Below are 17,991 nucleotides of genomic sequence, written 5' to 3' on the forward strand. Positions count from 1 at the left end.
CATTATCTCAGTGCTAAGGGGTCCACAGAGCTTATCTAGTCCAATCTTATCACTTTACAAACTGAGGCCCAGAAAGGGCAGGTGACTTTTCCAAAGTCACAGTCTATTTCATTTTTGGCAGCTTTATGAATGTGAAATAAGAGATATGTTTATTATACCCAAAATACTAGAAAAAAATGAGTTTGTGTGTGTGTGTCTGCCAGGAAAGCTTCAAATGTGAGTGTGTGCGTGTGTGTGTGTGTGTGTGTGTGTGTGTGTGTGTGTAAAGCTCCAAGGAGTCACCTAACCCAATTATGGGACTGGCCTTAAAGAGCCCTTCTAGAAAGAATGACCACTTGCGATGCCTTAAAAGATGAGGAGAGGCTTCACCAAATGGAAGGAAAGGGGGAAGGGATTCCAGGCAGGAGAAGGGATGTCTTGTCCTCCAAGATTGCAGGGAGGAAGGAAGGGTGAGGCTTTAGATAAGGGAATGACTAAAGTGAGACAGGAAAATGATATAGGTCAGGCCTGATGATCCCAGTCATCATAGTAATAGGATATGAGACCATGTGCTGATAGTGAAGGGTGGGCATTGGGTGGGAAACTAGAGGAGAGTGGTGAGGATTTGAGCTTGTCTTTGAAGATAAAGGGTAGAATCTAAGCAAAGGTAAATAAAAGGCTAATGAATAATTCTAAGCTTGTATTAACACCATCATATAGGGATATGCAATTTCCTCTAGCAACCTTCAGTTGTCCAAGTATAGAAAAAGTGGACTGTGGCATTCATCTAGGATTCAGTTTTCTTGGGCAAGGTCAACGGAGTATGAAGATCTAAAGGAACCAAGGATGTTGATATCAGCTTTTCTGAGATCAGCTGTAAAGTCCAGGAGGAGTAGAACAAAAAAGAAAATGGAGGAAGTCAACTGACTAGAAGAAAATAGAGGCAGCAAGAAATTGGATGTCTCTAGAATGACCAGGGAAGGTAAAATCTCTTAAAAGTAAATTTGGTAGAAAAGGATCCTAATTCATGTGCCAAGCATCTGAGTGAATAAAAGGAGATGACTAGAAGGTTAAGAGAGTCATAGGCTATTAAAGAAGATGGCATCAACTTCAAAAGAGGATGATTCTTACAAAATGGTAGAAGCTCAACTGGGTGCCAAGAGAATACATCCTGGGATGGTGGAGGTACAGATGTTGAAGTGCAGAATTGCAAAGCAGTAGGAGATAAAAGCATGACAAGGAACAATTCACAATTGCAAAGATATGGAACCAATCTAAGTGCCCACTGACCAATGAGTGGATAAAGTAAATGTGGTATGTATACACCATGGAATACTACTTAGCCATAAAAAGAATAAAGTGATACCTTTTGCAGCAACTTGGATGGAGCTGGAGGTCATTATTCTAAGTGAAATAACTCAGAAATGGAAAATCAAATACTGTATGCTCTCACTTATAAGTGGGAGCTAAGCTATGTGTATGCAAAGGCATACAGGGTGATATTCTGGTCTATGGAGACTCAAAGAGGGGAGTGGAGGAGAGTCAAGGGATAAAGAGACTACATATTGGGTATAATGTACTCTACTCAGGTGACAGGTGCACTGAAATCTCAGATTTCAACAGGATACAATCTATCCAAGTAACCAGAAACCACTTGTACCCCCAAAGCTATTGAAATAAAAATATTTTTAAAAACATGCCAAGGAAAGAAGATACCATAGGAATGCATTTTGTTTGGTGACCAAAAATTGCAAAATGGGAAGAATGGTTGAAAAAGCTCCCCTCTAACATGACAGGGAGAGTAGCAGCACAAGGTGAGGGCACAGGCCTTAGCATCAGGCTGTCAGCACTATGTCCCTACAGGAAAGAACCTAAATCTTCTATGCCTCCCTTTTCTCCTTTGTAAGAGCACTATCTAACATGCTACTGTGGCATCAAAGAAGATAATGTGCCTGTACCATAGCGAGTGAGTACCTAATAAATGAGAGCCAATGGTTTTCTTCCCCCAGCTTTCATGGTGGCTAAAGGCTCTAGATAGTCTTGCAAGTCTGTGCAAGGCCTGCACACAGTGGACAGATGGCTAATGACATCCTGGTGTCAGGTAGACAGAGCATCAGTGAGGGTCGGGTGTGACTACAGTCTTTCATAATGTATCAAGTTTGAAATATTCAGATGTCTAATATTTATGCCTATATTGAAAGACAAAAATGATGGAGGTTAACATCTCCAATCATGACTGCAGACACAAAAGACAATTCCCTTTTTGGCCCTGATTGCTCCCCAAATAGCTAATCTAATTCCTGTAAGTAAGGAGGAGGCACATACCTGGCAGAAAATAAAGAGGGGGGAAGAAGTTGAAGTGAGTAAGGGACAGGAGCAAAGAGATGAGAAAAGACTGTATAGAGGCAAAGTTATCAAGCAAACCCACTTGAATTCCATGCCCCTAGGCTTGGATTATGTTTATAAGGAAAGGGTCATTCATGATATCTATGGAGTCTTTAGTTCTCATTATAGCGAACATGTTGGTTATATTTATAAAATAGAATCATAACTACATCTGGAACTTTTACACAGAAATTAAGGTTGACTTACATGCCAGATTGATTTATATTCCCAGATAAGATGGTAAAGTAAAGATTTATTTTACTTTGCACTCTTACAGCGTGGATTATTATTCATACTTTATTTTGCAAATTGGTGGTAACCTAACTGCAGCCAAATCAAGAGTTCACATGCCAAGTTTTGGTCTGAACAAGTTTTGCATCCAATATACACTTGGCCAGAAAAATGAGATAGAATAATAGAAGAGAAAAGAAAGTATTTTATGCACCCTGGAGGTCAAAAACAGATGTGAGTAGGGCCCTTGTGGAGTGTGACTAGTTAACATCTGGTAATCCCTAATGGATTTCACTGTCCATTTGTAAGTTTCCCCCAATGTTTAATTTCAACAACTATTCAGGAACGTAGTGACTTGCACAAAGAATAAAATTTACAGATATCAAAGACAAAGCCAGAAAATTACTCTGTTCTTGGCATCCATCCTTTCTGGGCAAAGACTACATATTTTCTTTCTGTTGATGCTATGTTTAATAAAGCTATGCGATTGGTTAGATTTCGATTGAGCTGAATGTGTTTTGTTTTGTTTCTTTTTATGACTCAGTGACAAAGGGAAATATAAAACCTTCTGCTTACTTAATCAGAGAACTCTGGTTTCTTCTATGTAATTTGAGCAGGAATTGAAAAAAACCATCCCCAGAAGGACTAATTATGCCCATACTCGTGGGAGGAAGACAAGCAAGGGATGGTGAGGAAGGTAGATAATCTGGCCGATTTTCTTCTCTTGGCACATAGTCTGTCAGTTTTCTTGTTCCCTTTCAAGTCACTCTTTTTTGCAGTGGCAATTCCCACAAACTGCAGAATTTGTAAGAAAATTTACAAAGAGGAGCAGAAATTCTGTATTTCTGACCATAAAGGTTTCAAATGCTGAGGGACACACTGGAAATGTTTTGCAAAGTTGATGCAGAAGAGTTATAATTCTTATTGCTAACTGCAACAATTAAGATTAAACATAGTTCTCCATGCCATCCACACACCAATTAAATTAAACGTAATCCAGACATTCCTTTGACAGAACAGGCTACCCACAGAATTGCTAACTTAGTAACAAATTGGTTAGTTGATTACAATTGTGGACCTACTCAATTCCTTGATATTGTTGCCAGGAAACCAAAACTAAATAATCATTGTAATTTTAAAAAAAAGGTACCCTAAAATTAAATATAATAATAAAAAAAAAAAAAGAGAAAAAAAAAAAGAAGAAAAAGAAGAAGAAGAAGAAGGAAGGAAGAAGAAGGAGAAAGAAAGAGGAAGGAAGGAAGGAAAGAAAGAAGAAAGAAAGAAAGAAAGAAAGAAAGAAAGAAAGAAAGAAAGAAAGAAAAGAAAGAAAAAGAAAGAAAGAAAGAAGAAAGAAAGAAAGAAGAAAGAAAGAAGAAAGAAAGAAAGAAAGAAAGAAAGAAAGAAAGAAAGAAAGAAAGAAAGAAAGAAAGAAAGAAAGAAAGAGAGAGAAAGAAACAGGGTCTCTGTTGCCCAGGCTGGAGTGCAGTGGCACAATCTTGACTCACTGCTGCCTCAAACTTCTGGCCTCAAGCGATCCTCCCAGCTCAGCCTCCCAAACTGCTGGGATCATAGGCGTGAACCTCCAATCCCAGTCTAAACCCTTAACATGCTCAGTGGGAAAGAAGCATCTCCTTGGTGGATTTCAGATGCCTGTCAGGGAAGTGAGAAGGAAGACTAGCAGCATGTGTACTACTGAGTTGCCATCTCTGATTTAACCAAAGGAGTGTGTCATCAAAAGATGTTTCCTAAGGTTTAGGAATTTTCCATTCAAGATAAACCCACATAGCAGCAAATGCATGTGTATATTATGCAGTATTAGTAAGAAACTCAATCACATGATGGTGCTTTGTATCTTTACAGGAACTTTTACATGTGCCACGTCATGAGATGCTAAAATGACTCCATGAAATAGAAACATGATATATTTTTATCCCCATTTTACAAATGAGGAACGGAATTTTGGAGCAAATAAATGATTCACCCAAGGTCATGCAGCCAGTATGTTAGAGAATTTAGGAAATATTTCATAGTCACTTGGATATTTTGTAATCACTCAAATTTCTGACTCAAATTAAGAGTCAGAAAACTGTGGGAACTATGGCTGAGATTTTCTGATTCCCACATTTTGCAACAATAAAACATAAACACGACTAACCAGGATACATTTACAATACACATGACTAAGTGACATGTGGGAGATAACTGGCTTTTGAAATGCATGTCTGTATTAATCAGAGTTCTCCAGAGAAACAGAATTAATAGGATTCTACAAACCCGCAGAGCCTATATCCCAGCTTGAAACTGAAGGCTGTAAGGCTGCTATAGTACCAGAAAGAGCCACTGTCTCAGAGTTCAAAGGCCATCAGGCAGAGGAAAAAAGAACACACACACACAAAATAAAAAAAAATAAAGTTGATATTTCAGTTCAAAGGCTGTCAGGCAAGATAAATCTCTTACTTGGAGGAAGGTTACCCTTTTGTTCTACATAGGTCTTTAACTGGTTTGGTAAAACCTACCCACATTATAGAGGGCCATCTGTTTTACTCAGTCTACCAATTCAAATATTAATCTCATTCGAAAACACCCTCACAGAAATACCCAATTTAACCAAATATCTGGGTATCTCATGGTACAATCAAGTCGACACAAAATTAACCATCATAAGCCCACCCTTGTCAACTTGGCACTGTACATGTCTCTGTAAAACACATAAAATGTCCAAATAAGGATAATAACAAGATCATACATCCACCACATTATACAGCTATCCTGCATATAAGCATAACTGCACTAACCCTTTCCCCAGAAGAGGATGCAAACTCCTTGCATGATGGACTCTTCTCCTTAATGTCTCATAACTTAAGTAAGTATGTGGGAAGAATGTTATGAAGTAAATTGTGTCTTCCCTCCGCCATGTATATATTGAAGCCTTATCCCACAACATGACTGTATTTGGAGACAGGGCTTTTAGTAGGGTAATTAGTTTGAAATGAGGTCATAAGGGTGAAGCCCTAGTCCAATCAGACTGTTTTCATAGAAAGAGGAAGAGACACTAGAGGTCTCTCTCTCCCTGCTCACATAGAGGAAAGGCCATGCAGGTCCACAGCAAGAAGGCAGCCTTCTTCAAGCAAGGACAAGAGGCCTTACCAGAAACCTACCCTGCTGGCTCTTGATCTTGGAGCTTCCAGACTCCAGAACTGTGAGAAAATAAATGTCTATTTTTTAAGCCACCCAGTCTGTGGTACCTTGTTATGGCAGCCCGAGTTGTGTAATACGATGACTAAAGCCTTAGCTGGGGTATTTCTCACTATCACAGAAGAGGAAATTTATTTGAAATTTATTTAAAATATATCGGTCCAATTATTGTGTGCATGTTCTAAACCTTTCTGTTTAATTTCCAGGCTGGACAGAGGCCTTAAATTGGGCTTTAAAAAAAAAAAATCAGAAGACATATGTTCTTGGGTATTTTGAGGGCTGGATTATAAATTCCTTTATGTCTTAGGGGAACATTTCATCATGCTGTTTTAAAAGCTGCATGACGAACCTATCAATAGCAGGGAGATGTCAGGAACAGAGAATACATAATCAACAAATTTTCACTGAATGTCTACCATATGCTGAACCTCGGAGATACAATAGGGGTAAAGGCATATGCTGTCCTGCCCTTTAGGTAGTATTCTAGCGAGGGACCTAGGTTGTAAGATAGGGATTGGGTATTGATTCATCTGAATGTTTAAGGTTGTTATGATAAAGAAATTGACTTTTAAAAGCTCATTTGGAGATTCTAGTAGAAAGCACAGCTACACATATAGCCTTAACCTAGAAGAAGATACTGCTCCCTGACTAGCAAAGGTGTTCCCTTTTTCATTTGTCACCTTTGGCTGTAAGCAGAAGTAGCAGATACCATGGCCTGGTTATACTACCATCTCAACATCAAGCTACCAGTTGGGTTATAGAAGACTTGGTTTAGGTCCAGGGAATTTGCAGTCAATGAAGAGCTAAACTACAAACAGTGTCTGGTGTGTGTGTGTGTGTGTGTGTGTGTGTTTTAATTTATACTACACAACCAACTTCCAGAACCCTAATTTGTTGCAAGGCCCCTATGTTTGTAACAAGGTGGTTTCCATTCTTTCAGTAACACTATTTTTTATTTTTACAAAGTCAAAGAGACCTCTTGAAATATTTTCAAGTGTTATATAATATTTTCATGTGTGTTAATATAACACCTTTATGCTGTAAGTCCAAAAGAAAAGTCAAACAAAGGGTGGTCTGTAGCAACACTAAGGTGTTTTCATTTTTCACTGCTCTGCATTCACAGAGTTTGGAGATGACCTATGAAGCTATAAATAAAAGCAATACAATTTTTCTGTAAAACAATTTCTAAACTTTTCAAAAGGTGCAATGTTAGATTCATGTAATAGATTGTTACAGGCTTTCCTTGGGGAAACCACGTTTTTTTTCCCTTTTCTGAATCAAAAGTTGATAATGCAGAAATATTGCACAAATATCATGACAATATCTTTCCTTTTCTTTTTATTGAACATAGTTGTGATTCGAAGAGTAACCTTCTTCAGAAAACTGTGGAGACTTCACAGAAATGGCTGAAGCTATTTGAAGTCTACAAATTACCTAATGGAACAGGTAAGCTTTATGCCTTTAAAATTTTATATATATATTTTATATTTTCTTTGAAGTCTCTGGTACAGAACTTTTCAGCTCGTAATATTTTGTATTGAGCATGAAATTGACTGCTGTTCTCACTGCTTCGTCTTTTCAAAGCCCGCAATGTAGGAAAAAAAAAATCGAATTGTTTTTACAAGCCCCAAATCCAAGAACTATACCAATGCTGCCTTTGCCTTTGTTTCCCACAGAGCCGTTAAAAAAAATATATATATCAACATGGCTTCTACCATATTACTAAATTCTATCAAGTTGGTACCCTTCTAACAACAATAACAACAGCAGATTCCCAAAGTCGTAAGGAGTGAGGAATGGCGAATGGAAACAGTAGGGAGGGAGTTACCGAACGGTGTTACTTTTTTTTTTGTGTGTGTGACGGAGTCTCACTCTGTCTCCCAGCCTGGAGCACAGTGGCACAATCTCGGCTCACTGCAACCTTCACCTCCCAGGTTCAAGTGATTCTACAGCCTCAGCCTCCCGAATAGAGTAGCTGGGATGACAGCTACGTGTCACCACGTCCGGCCAATTTTTGTGTTTTTAGTAGAAACGGGGTTTCACCATGTTGGCCAGGCTGGTCGCAAATCCCTGACCTCAGGCGATCCGCCGCCTCAGCCACCCAAAGTGCAGGGATTACAGGCGTGAGCCACCGCGCCCAGCCCAGTGTTACTTTTTAAGACAGATTCAAGAAGCTTTAAAACTGAGTTGACAATTTAGTCACAGGTAAAAACATACTGCATGCAATTAGCTACAAATTTCTTACAATAAATGAAAGTCTTGGTATGGCAGACCACGCAAACCTACCAAGGCACATTGAGTTATGAATTGAGGTTTGGACATTCTAGCATGGACAGCTCCCTTCCCCCACACTTCAAACTCGTCTACCTCCTGCCTCCCACACACAGACTCCCAGTCCCACCCTAAATTGACCTATTGAAACTTGCGCCGTTGCCCTCAAAGAGTAAGAGGCTATTTATTCTTCCCTAAGCATCCGACTCCTGCACATTCTGAACTAATAGGCACAGCCATGCTCCAGGTTTCTGTAGGATCCATAAACCTCAAAGAGCCTGAATTCCACACGCAGCAAGAATTTAGACCAATGAGGGACAAAGTTAGAAGTTCCTTCTGGAGGAACGCTGAAGAAGAGAAATCAATCACTTACCAAAACTGATGAATGATTCTGGCTCTCAGGCGAGGGAAGAGGGGTCCTGTGCACTCTGTGAGGCTGTTTGTAACCCTCCAGAGTCACCTGCATGCTTTGGGTGAATAGTAAAACTAGCTATCACTAGGAAACAGGGCCACTACGCCATGGGACATAGGCCTTAAGAGTGGGATGTGAGCCAGGCACAGTGGCTCACGCCTGTAATCCCAGCAGATGGGTTACCTGAGGTCAGGAGTTCGAGACCAGCCTGGCCAAGATGGTGAAACTCCGTCTCTACTGAAAATACAAAAATTAGCCGGACTCGGTGGCGCGCCTTTAGTCCCAGCTACTCGGGAAGCTGAAACAGGAGAATCGCTTGAATCCGGGAGGAGAGGTTGCAGTGTGCCAAGATCGCGCCACTGCACTCCAGCCTGGGCGACAAGAGTGAAACTCCGTCTTAAACAACAACAACAAAAAGACTGACATGTGAGAAGGGAAAAGCGTTTTCCTACTGTCCTACGGAAGAAAACCAAACAATCAAAGGCAACGAACCACGAAGCTCTAACCATCAATGGCTGATCCACACTACCAGGTGAGCAGCTTGAGCAAGAGCTGGGAATCAGCAGCCCGAGCACTTCCAGAGATGATCACCCCAGAATCCACGGTCAGGGCACTTCTGGAGTCCGCAGTCAGGATACTTCCGGAGGTGGTCACCTTGGATCTGTGGTCAGGACATTTACAGAGGTGGTCACCTGGGTCTGTGGTCAGGGCACTTCTAGAGATGGTCTCTCTGGATCTGCGGTCAGAACATTTTCTGAGGTGATCACCCCGGAATCCACGGTCAGGGGCACTGATGGAGACGGTCATCCATAGGAAGGTCAGTGATCCTAAAACAGGACAGAGAGTTAGTTATATGGGTACAAACATCCGCCCTCATAGACTTTGAAAAAAGACTCTTTGGGTGAGTTTACCCAGGAGCCGTGAGCTGGAGGGGCCTGCAAAACTTCAGGTTACTTTTTCTTAAAGCACCATTGATCTTCTTCATGGTTACAGATCAAACCAAGGCTACGTGTCACAAATGTAATTTAGGTCCTCTACTGAAAGCTTGATGGACCATTTGCCCCCTGTATCTTGTGTGCTTTGTTCCTTTTTAATCAAGAAAATTAATCTTTTTAATTAAATGTTTTTAAATTCTGCACTCCTATTCATATGTTGTCCAACTGAGTTATTTCTTGTGCCATGAGGTCAGAACCCACAGGAATAGTTGAATTTTGGGAATAGAATTTAAGGAGAAGGACCAGAGGGCTGAGGACTGAGCCTTTGGAGATGCTCACGGGCAATGGACAGCACCTAGAAGGAAGAGTTCAATGCCAGTTGGCTCATGCAAAGGTCAACCAGCCCAGAAGTCTATATTAACCGATCCCTAAAACCTCAATTCTTATTTTTACTTGAAATATAGAACAAAGTTGACTTATACATACATATACACGTGAATATGTAAATACACATGAATGAGGAATCTCTCTCTGCACACATGCACAGGCCATTCTAAAGTTATTTTCAGAATGTCTTATTACTGAATGAAAAAAAACCTGAAGTATGTAGGCTACTTTTCTAGTTATCTAAGAAAGAAGGATATAAATATTAGTTTGGTGCAAAGTAATTGTGGTTTTTGCCATTGTTTGCACCAGTCTAATAGATTCATTCTTTTTTTTAATAGCTGCAGAAGAGTACACCATTGTGTGGATGTACCATAATTTATTCAGCTAGGCCCCTTTTGGTGGGCATTTGAGTTGTTCTTAGTAGTTTGCTGTTACAAAGCACTGCCTTACAGTGAATTGCCTTGTCCACATATCTTTTCTTGCTTTTGCCAGTGAATCATTGGGATAAGTTTTTTAAAGTAAGATTGCCAATAATAGTGTCAATGAGTATGTGATTTTTCTAAATATTGCCCAATTCCTTTTCCTATAGGTTGTACTATTTATTTTTTATTTCTACCAGCAATATATAAGAATGGCTGTTTCCCACCCCATCACTAGTGTGATCCACAGAGTATGCACTAACATTGGCATTTTGCCATCCTAATGATGAAAAATACTATCTCAGTATAGTTTAATTTCACTTCTCCTTTTGTAATTGATTGAGCATTTTTATATCTATATTCCCCTATAGAAAATATAAAATTTAACTCTTAAAAATTCAGCTTACCTGATATCAACATTATCAAAATATATCAAACTACCTGTGTAAACCTAGAGTGAATGGCTATTTTTGTGTCCTAGCTACAGACAGCAAAATATAGAATCCTTCCCCACTCTTTGTAGCAATGACCCTTCTAGTCCTAGGTTGTCTCAACTTCATGATATCCATACCACACAAGGGAGTGAATTTTTCCCCTAATGATTATATAGATTACATTTTTCCAAATGATATCTTCTTCAGTTCCCTCCCAATGTATTGCATTTCTTAACTCAATAACACACATTTACTGAGTTTCTACTATGTACCTGAACGACATAGATCCCATAGTAACCAATTAGAGCCAGTCTTTCTCTGGGCTGCTGGCACCATCAAGGCATTGCAAAATTCCAGAAATTTCTGGCCACTCACAGTTCCCAAGCCCCTAATAAAACTATTTTAATTCTATGTGTTTCCTCTACCCAATATCAACATTTTGCATAATTGGGACGCAGAAAAACTCTCCACTCTGGAGTAGGCTTTGAGTTTAGAAAAGAAAGCAGGGTGGAAGAGAAGTTGTTCTTCAACAAAACAAGATTAACTAAAAAAACAAGGGTCCTGAGGAGTCCTGTGCTTTGGGGTCAATGTGATTTATCATTCAGGCTCAACAAGAGTTGAGCAGCAGGCAACTTTTGAAGCTCTACAACTTACTGAATTTTAGTCTCTTCGTTAAAGTATAATCTAAATTTTATTCTCTTCATCCAGGTAGAATTATTTCATTTACAACAAGTCCAAGAGAAAAGATACATTAAAATATTTAAGATTATTAAGTAGATACTAAATATTATAAAGTCTTGACAAAAAAGGTGCTTCTCTTGAATAAACAATAGCAAATGACTCAAATGACAGAGATGATTTGTGAAACTGCTAATAGGCTGTATTTCAGAGTTGACTAAACTTGTTTTTTCTTATAGCCCCCATATCCATGCCATTAGCAAATTCTACTTTCAAAATATATCTTCAATTCTAAGCATTCTCATTATCCCTCTGTTATCCCTCTAATTCAGGCCTCACCTAGTCTATAACCACAGCCTCCTAACTGATCTCTCTACTTATGAGCTTATCCGTACTTCAGCCTTCAGTTATACCTCAATTATCCACACAGCAACCAGAGTGATGATTTAAAATTGTGACACAGCTCCTGTCACTGATACTTCAAACCCTCTATTGGCTCACAATCACACCCAGTTTAAATCCAAATCCCTTTCATGGCCTGAAAGCCTCCACTTGATCATGATCCAGCCCCTCACCTCCTCTCTGACCTGGTCTCCTCTCACTCTCTGTCTTGCTCATTCTGCATGGCCAGAAGTCTTCTCACACTTCCTCATAAAATCCAAGCATGATCCTGGATCAAGGCCTTAGCACTTCTTCTTCCTCTGCTTGGAACTCTTGGCTCATAACTCCCCGTGACTTCGTTCAAGGCTCTGCTCAAACACCTAATTAGCGAGGACTTCCCTGATTAAAATAGCACTTCAGTCACTCTCTGCTTACCCTGATTTATTTTTCTTCATAATATAATTTTTAATACCTGGCACACTTTATACTTATTTGTTTATCGTCTGTCTCCCCCTACAAGAATGTAAACTCCACCAGAGGAGAGACTTTGTTTTGTTCACAGATGGATCTGCAGGGCTTAGAATTGTGAACGAAGAGTCATTACAGTGGCCTGTTCCCAGGAGAGGCATGTGAAATAAAATTATGAAGTGGGATATTGCTTTATCGACAGCTGTTTGGACTGTGAAAACTCCTTGTCACCATCAGGTTACAAAGTCTCTGGTAACAAAGATAGGGAGGTAGGTTGGAGAGGGGTAGGGACAAAAAAAAGAAGAGGAGTTAGGGTGTTCCTAATACGGCCCAAGGGAGAAATAATGGTGATTTGCATAAGGGTGTGGCAGCCCAGATGGAGAGAACCAACAGGGCTTGGTAATGGTTTGAATGTGGGAAATGAAAGAAAAAAAAGAAAAGAATAAAAATGGTCCTTGATAATTTTTTTTCACACAAACAGTTGAGTGTATTCTGGTGCCTTCTGATGAGATGGAGAAGGGTGAAGAAAGAATGAGATGTGTGTGTTTATTTGGAGAATGGGGATTGGTACAAGTTGTGCCAACCCCCCACCTCCACAAACAATGTGCACGCACAAGCACATACCCATCTATTTCCCACACTTCTCTGCTCTGCTTTATGGCCAGGGTGTGCTCTTGTCATCTGATTTCAAATGGCATAAGGCAATATGAGGTACCAGCAAGAGGCTGAATAAGAAACAAGTAGGAGAATTTATTCCTTTAGATCCCTCCCTGTCTCACTCCAGTTCTGCCAGTCACTGCATTCTGGGATTACTACTCCAATTGGATGGACCTTGTTCTATGGCTCCAGGCTTTCTCTGGGTTCCTTTTGCTTGTCCCTACAGGATTAAAGAAGATAACAGCTTTCCAATGTTGCTAATCCCTGGATGCCTTAACACCTTGTATTGGCTTCTATAGTTCTGCCCACACCTTGGCAAACTGTACCTCATTAAACTTTCTTTTTTTTTCATTGCCCAGGCTGGAGTGCAGTGGCATGATCTCAGCTCACTGCAATCTCCATCTTCCAGGTTCAAGCAATTTTCTTGCTGCAGCCTCCCCAGTACCTGAGATTACAGGCACGCAACACCATGCCTGGCTAATTTTTGTATTTTTGGTAGAGACAGGTTTTTGCCATGTTGGCCAGGCTGGTCTCAAACTCCTGACTTCAAGTGATCTGCTTTCCTCAGCCTCTCAAAGTGCTGGGATTACAGGCATGAGCAACCACTCCTGGCTGTCATTAAACTTTCTATTAAACCTTTTGAATATGCCAGCTGTCCCATGCTGAGACCCTGATTGTGACAAGAGCCAAGTTCATGTTGATCTGCCTATGAGACATCCAAGTAAAGATATATATAGGCAAGCAGAAATGAATTGGGAGAGACTCTAAGGCTGGGAAAGTCTGAGATACAGAAAATGTAAGAGTCTTCAGCAAATAAACTGGGAGTGGAGGTGTGCACCTGCAGTCCCAGCTACAAGGGAAGCTGAGGTGGGAAGATCGCCTGAGCCCGGGAGTTAGAAGCTGCAGTGAGCTGTGATCATGCCACTGCACTCCAGCCTGGGTGACAGACCAAGACCCTGTCCCAAAAAAAAAAAAAAAAAAGACTTTTTACCATATAGGTGCAGAAGGAAATAGTTATGACCTTTTGCTCTCCAGGAAAGCAACTGTCTCCGCTGCTGACCAGGCTACCTTGTTGAATGGTAAGATGGGAATCTTACTAGATTCAAGGAAGACCTGGACGACTTCATCCTCACATTCAGGAAGCCTGACATTCAGTACTAAAACCTGAAAAGTTACCCTCCTTCCTTTAAGAGTCTAGCAAGACTAATTCTCCCATGCCTCACACCACTGTTTACCTTGGTTAATAACAGAGGCCCAAACCTCCCAGGCATCCATTTTCTTTGGGACTCTCATTTTCTTACTGTTGTGTATATCCCTATCATATGACTTGATAATTCCCTCCCTTTCAAACTTTTACTTTCAAGCAATTTTAGATTCTAAATGATAAACTACTTACTCTATGACCATAATGAACTTTTCAAAAAATGGTTAACAGTTAGCCAAGAAGAGAACAAAATTAATTCACTTCATCTATTTATTCACAATTACAATAGCCACAATGCACTTCATCACTGAACAAACTCCATGATAGACATTTGGCCACGGGGACAAGCAGCCAGATTAGACTGATCAATTTTTTACCATTTTGGGTTTGCACTAACATACATGGCCATAAACAGTTAATTGGAGCTATAAATACTTCCAGCTAAGTTTAATTACTTCTCCATACAAAATCCTAGGTTATAATAACTGGTGATAACTCTGGAAATAAATTTTAAAATTCCATAGGAAGTTTGTTTTAAAAATTGACCTGGAATATGCTTTGAGAGAAAAAAGACAGAGAAAAAAAGAAATTGAATAAAGGAGCAAGAAATCAGAGTATGAAAAGATTAGTTACTCTGTAAAAAGCCAATATGATTGTCGAGGTATTAAAATCCCTGTAGGAGATTTACAGAGAAGTCTGCCCTGGATTAGAATTTCATATCAAATAACTTAACTGAAGTCATACAATTTCTGTGCCATTTGTAGTTGAGTTAATAGCATATGTTCCTGGAGGATTACAGCCAATGATTAAGGAAATTAGGTTTTGTTTGAATTTAATTTAGTTATATAAAACTGCTACTATAATTTACAGCTTTGATATTTAATATTTAATAACCCAGATCTTAGAAGAATACTAGATATAGCTGTGTCATTATGCCTTGAAATATTATTCCCATAAGTCATTTATATTTGCTGGCTGATAAGGATGTTCATCAACTAGATGGACTCAACATGAGTCCACTGATAAAGCCAATGCAGTTTTACAGTTTGCTGAGTCTCTTGTATGTTTCCACTCCATTTCCCGCACCCGTAACTTACTGAATCATAAATTATCTGGCCAGTCAATTGTCATAATAAAGAAACATTACAGCCTTTTCTTCAACAGCCAGCTGTGGGAATGACTCAGCTCTGCCTTCCTCTCACATTTTGTGTATCTGTGGCCTTTAGTTATAAAAATCATAGGAATTTCTCCGTAAATATTGCCCCATCAATATTTTTTCTTGTTTTCCTTTTGTTGTGTTGCTTCTTTTTTCCCTATTCATCTCTTTGACTTTTTATTTCTTTCTTCCCATCATTTTTCTGAGGAAAAAATGATAAAAGAGTAATGACTGCAATTTTTCTTTCCTATATATATATATATATATGTATGTAGACATTTTAAGTTTTCTTTTTCTCTGATTTATAAAAATTAATCCTAATTTCTGATTCCATCTATTGACATTTGTTGCCAAACATTCCTATTTTTTCTCCTCATATAAAAATGTTTAAACTATTTAAACTCCTTTTATCTTTCAGTGTTTCTGACTTCAACTTTTTATCTCCTTTATTCACATGTCTTATTGCTTTTACAGCTACTAGGAATCCTTCCATCACCGCTATTCTCTCTAGTTTTATTCCTCTCGCTTGCCGTTACTTCCTAGTTTAGTCTTCCTTCAAAGACAGGTCAAGTCAGCCCTTACATATCAATTAAAAAAGAAAAACAGAAAATTTAAGAACAAAAAAATGGCGAGTTCATAAGCTACAATTTCAAATCCCAAAGATTTTAGAGTCTATACAGAGGGTTTATGTGAGGATATCCGTTTTTAAAATTTATTTTTTATACTTAGATAGATATGGATATAGATGTCAAATATTAAACATTGACCAGTACTTAAATATGCAAGTTGAATACTCGAAGATTGTTTGAAGAGAATGAAGAAATTCATTAATACATTCTAAGAAACAAGTTTCCTTTGTGCTTTACTACCCACTTTCCAACTTGGAGAACATTTTGTAATAATAACAATAATAAATGTTAATAAAATGTTAAATGTTAATAACAAAATGTTATTACTAATATTTTTTTTAAAAGAATATTGATGTGCCTAGGTGGCAATCTTGGCTTCACTATTTTATATCTGTGTGACTAAATAATTTAACCTCTCTGTGCCTCAGTTTTCAAATCTGTAAAATGGGGATAACAATAGTACTCTGTTGACAAAGTTCTTATGTTAATTTATGTAAAATGCTTAGAATGATGCCTCATACACAGTAAAGTTTCAATAACTGTTCAATATTGTTATTATCTATATTATTATTTTTCTTACTATGAAATAAAGACCAATTAGAAGGAAATAGCAGACCAATGTAAACACTAAGAAGCAAACAACCACCATGGCAGTAACTGGAAAGTATTTACAAAATCTGTATTTTTCGGCATGTATGTTGCATAATTTTGGAGGTAAAAATTCTTTGGTATTCTTTGGAGTAGCCACAACACATATTGAAGTGACCAGTACCGTATCAACAATCACTAGTTCGAAAGTTACCCATGTGAGTAGTTGAAAGAAAAGTCTACATCAAACATATTTGAGAAGCAAAGTCCTTTTGTTATCTGAATATAATGAGCTGCTTCGAATCATGTAAAGCCTGAAGCTCTGGTGTATATTAAAAATTCCATCTCAAAAACTAGAGAAACAGTATGGTTGCACTAATCTAAAAAAAACTCGAGCCATAAAGCAGCAGAACTGGATAAAGATATTTCATGTCTAAAAATAGAATCTCCTAATTTATTTGAAGAGAATTTCACTGAGTGCAGGCTGTATAGAAGACACCGACGTCCACCCTGTGAGGAAGTTAAAAACAGAAGACCATGTAACAGAAGCAATGATAATCCTTAATATTGAATACAAATGAAAGGAAGGAGAGAATTTACTGTTTCAATGAATTATAAAATAAACCAGAACACACCAAGAAAGAGAAAAAAAAATTCAAAATGTCCAAGAAGAGAAACAAGATCTATTTCCTGTACTATGTTTTCATTTATTTGCAAACCAGATACCATGCAATATACACTGGTACATTTTTACCCCTTTACTGGAAAGGGGTAAAAATGTACATAATGACTAATACCAAATAAAACATCTTCCACTAAAGGAAATACAAGGAGAATCTGCAGGATATAGACATACAGCAGCAGGGACAATAAGAAATGTGGATTTATGCCAGGCACAGTGGCTCATACCTACAATCCTAGCACTTTGGGAGGCCAAGAGGGGAGGGTCAGTTGAGCCCAGGAGTTTGAGACTAGCCTAAGCAGCATAGCAAGACCCCATCTCTACAAAATTTTAAAATTAGCTGGGCATGGTGGCACACACCTGTAGTCCCAGCCACTCAGGAGGCTAAGGTGGGAGGATCACTTGAGCGTAGAGTTTGAGGCTGCAGTGAGGTATGATGACACTGTTGCACTCCAGTCTGGGTGACAGTGTGAGATCCTGTCTCAAGAAACAAGGAAGGAAGGAAGGAGGAAGGAAGGGAGGAAGGAAGGAAGGAAGGAAGGAAGGAAGGAAGGAAGGGAGGAAAGAAGGGAGGGAGGGAGGGAGGGAGGGAGGGAGGGAGGGAGGGAGGCAGGCTGAAGTGGCTAATGATGGGCATTCCTGGGAACAAGATTGCTTGTAATAAGATATAAAGCAATAGAAGCATAGCCAAATTCAGGTCTATTACAAGCTATTTTCAATTACCTAAAACACTTTAAATACCCAGATAGTTATAATGACTTAGGAATACCAGTATTTGAGGGTCAGAAAATTTGAGTGTGTGTCACATCTTTGCCATTTACTAGCTCCATGATCTTAAGAAATCATTAAACTTGCTGAACTCATTCTTTCCATAAGGAAAATAGAGACAATAGTATTTAC

The 17,991-nt window shown here is 38.9% G+C and overlaps 1 long non-coding RNA gene across 1 annotated transcript in view; it reads right to left on the minus strand.

Annotated features, from left to right (window-relative positions):
• Positions 1–9,166: 9,166 nt before the first annotated feature.
• The window catches only part of LOC131383061 (uncharacterized), a 211,685-nt gene continuing 202,860 nt past the window's right edge, over positions 9,167–17,991 (minus strand). The window contains exon 3 of the long non-coding RNA XR_009212784.1: positions 9,167–9,300. This is a non-coding gene — a long non-coding RNA (uncharacterized LOC131383061). The remainder of the gene's footprint in view (positions 9,301–17,991) is intronic.

Source organism: Hylobates moloch, unplaced genomic scaffold (assembly GCF_009828535.3).
Source record: "Hylobates moloch isolate HMO894 unplaced genomic scaffold, HMol_V3 SCAFFOLD_3, whole genome shotgun sequence".
Lineage (NCBI taxonomy): Eukaryota > Metazoa > Chordata > Mammalia > Primates > Hylobatidae > Hylobates > Hylobates moloch.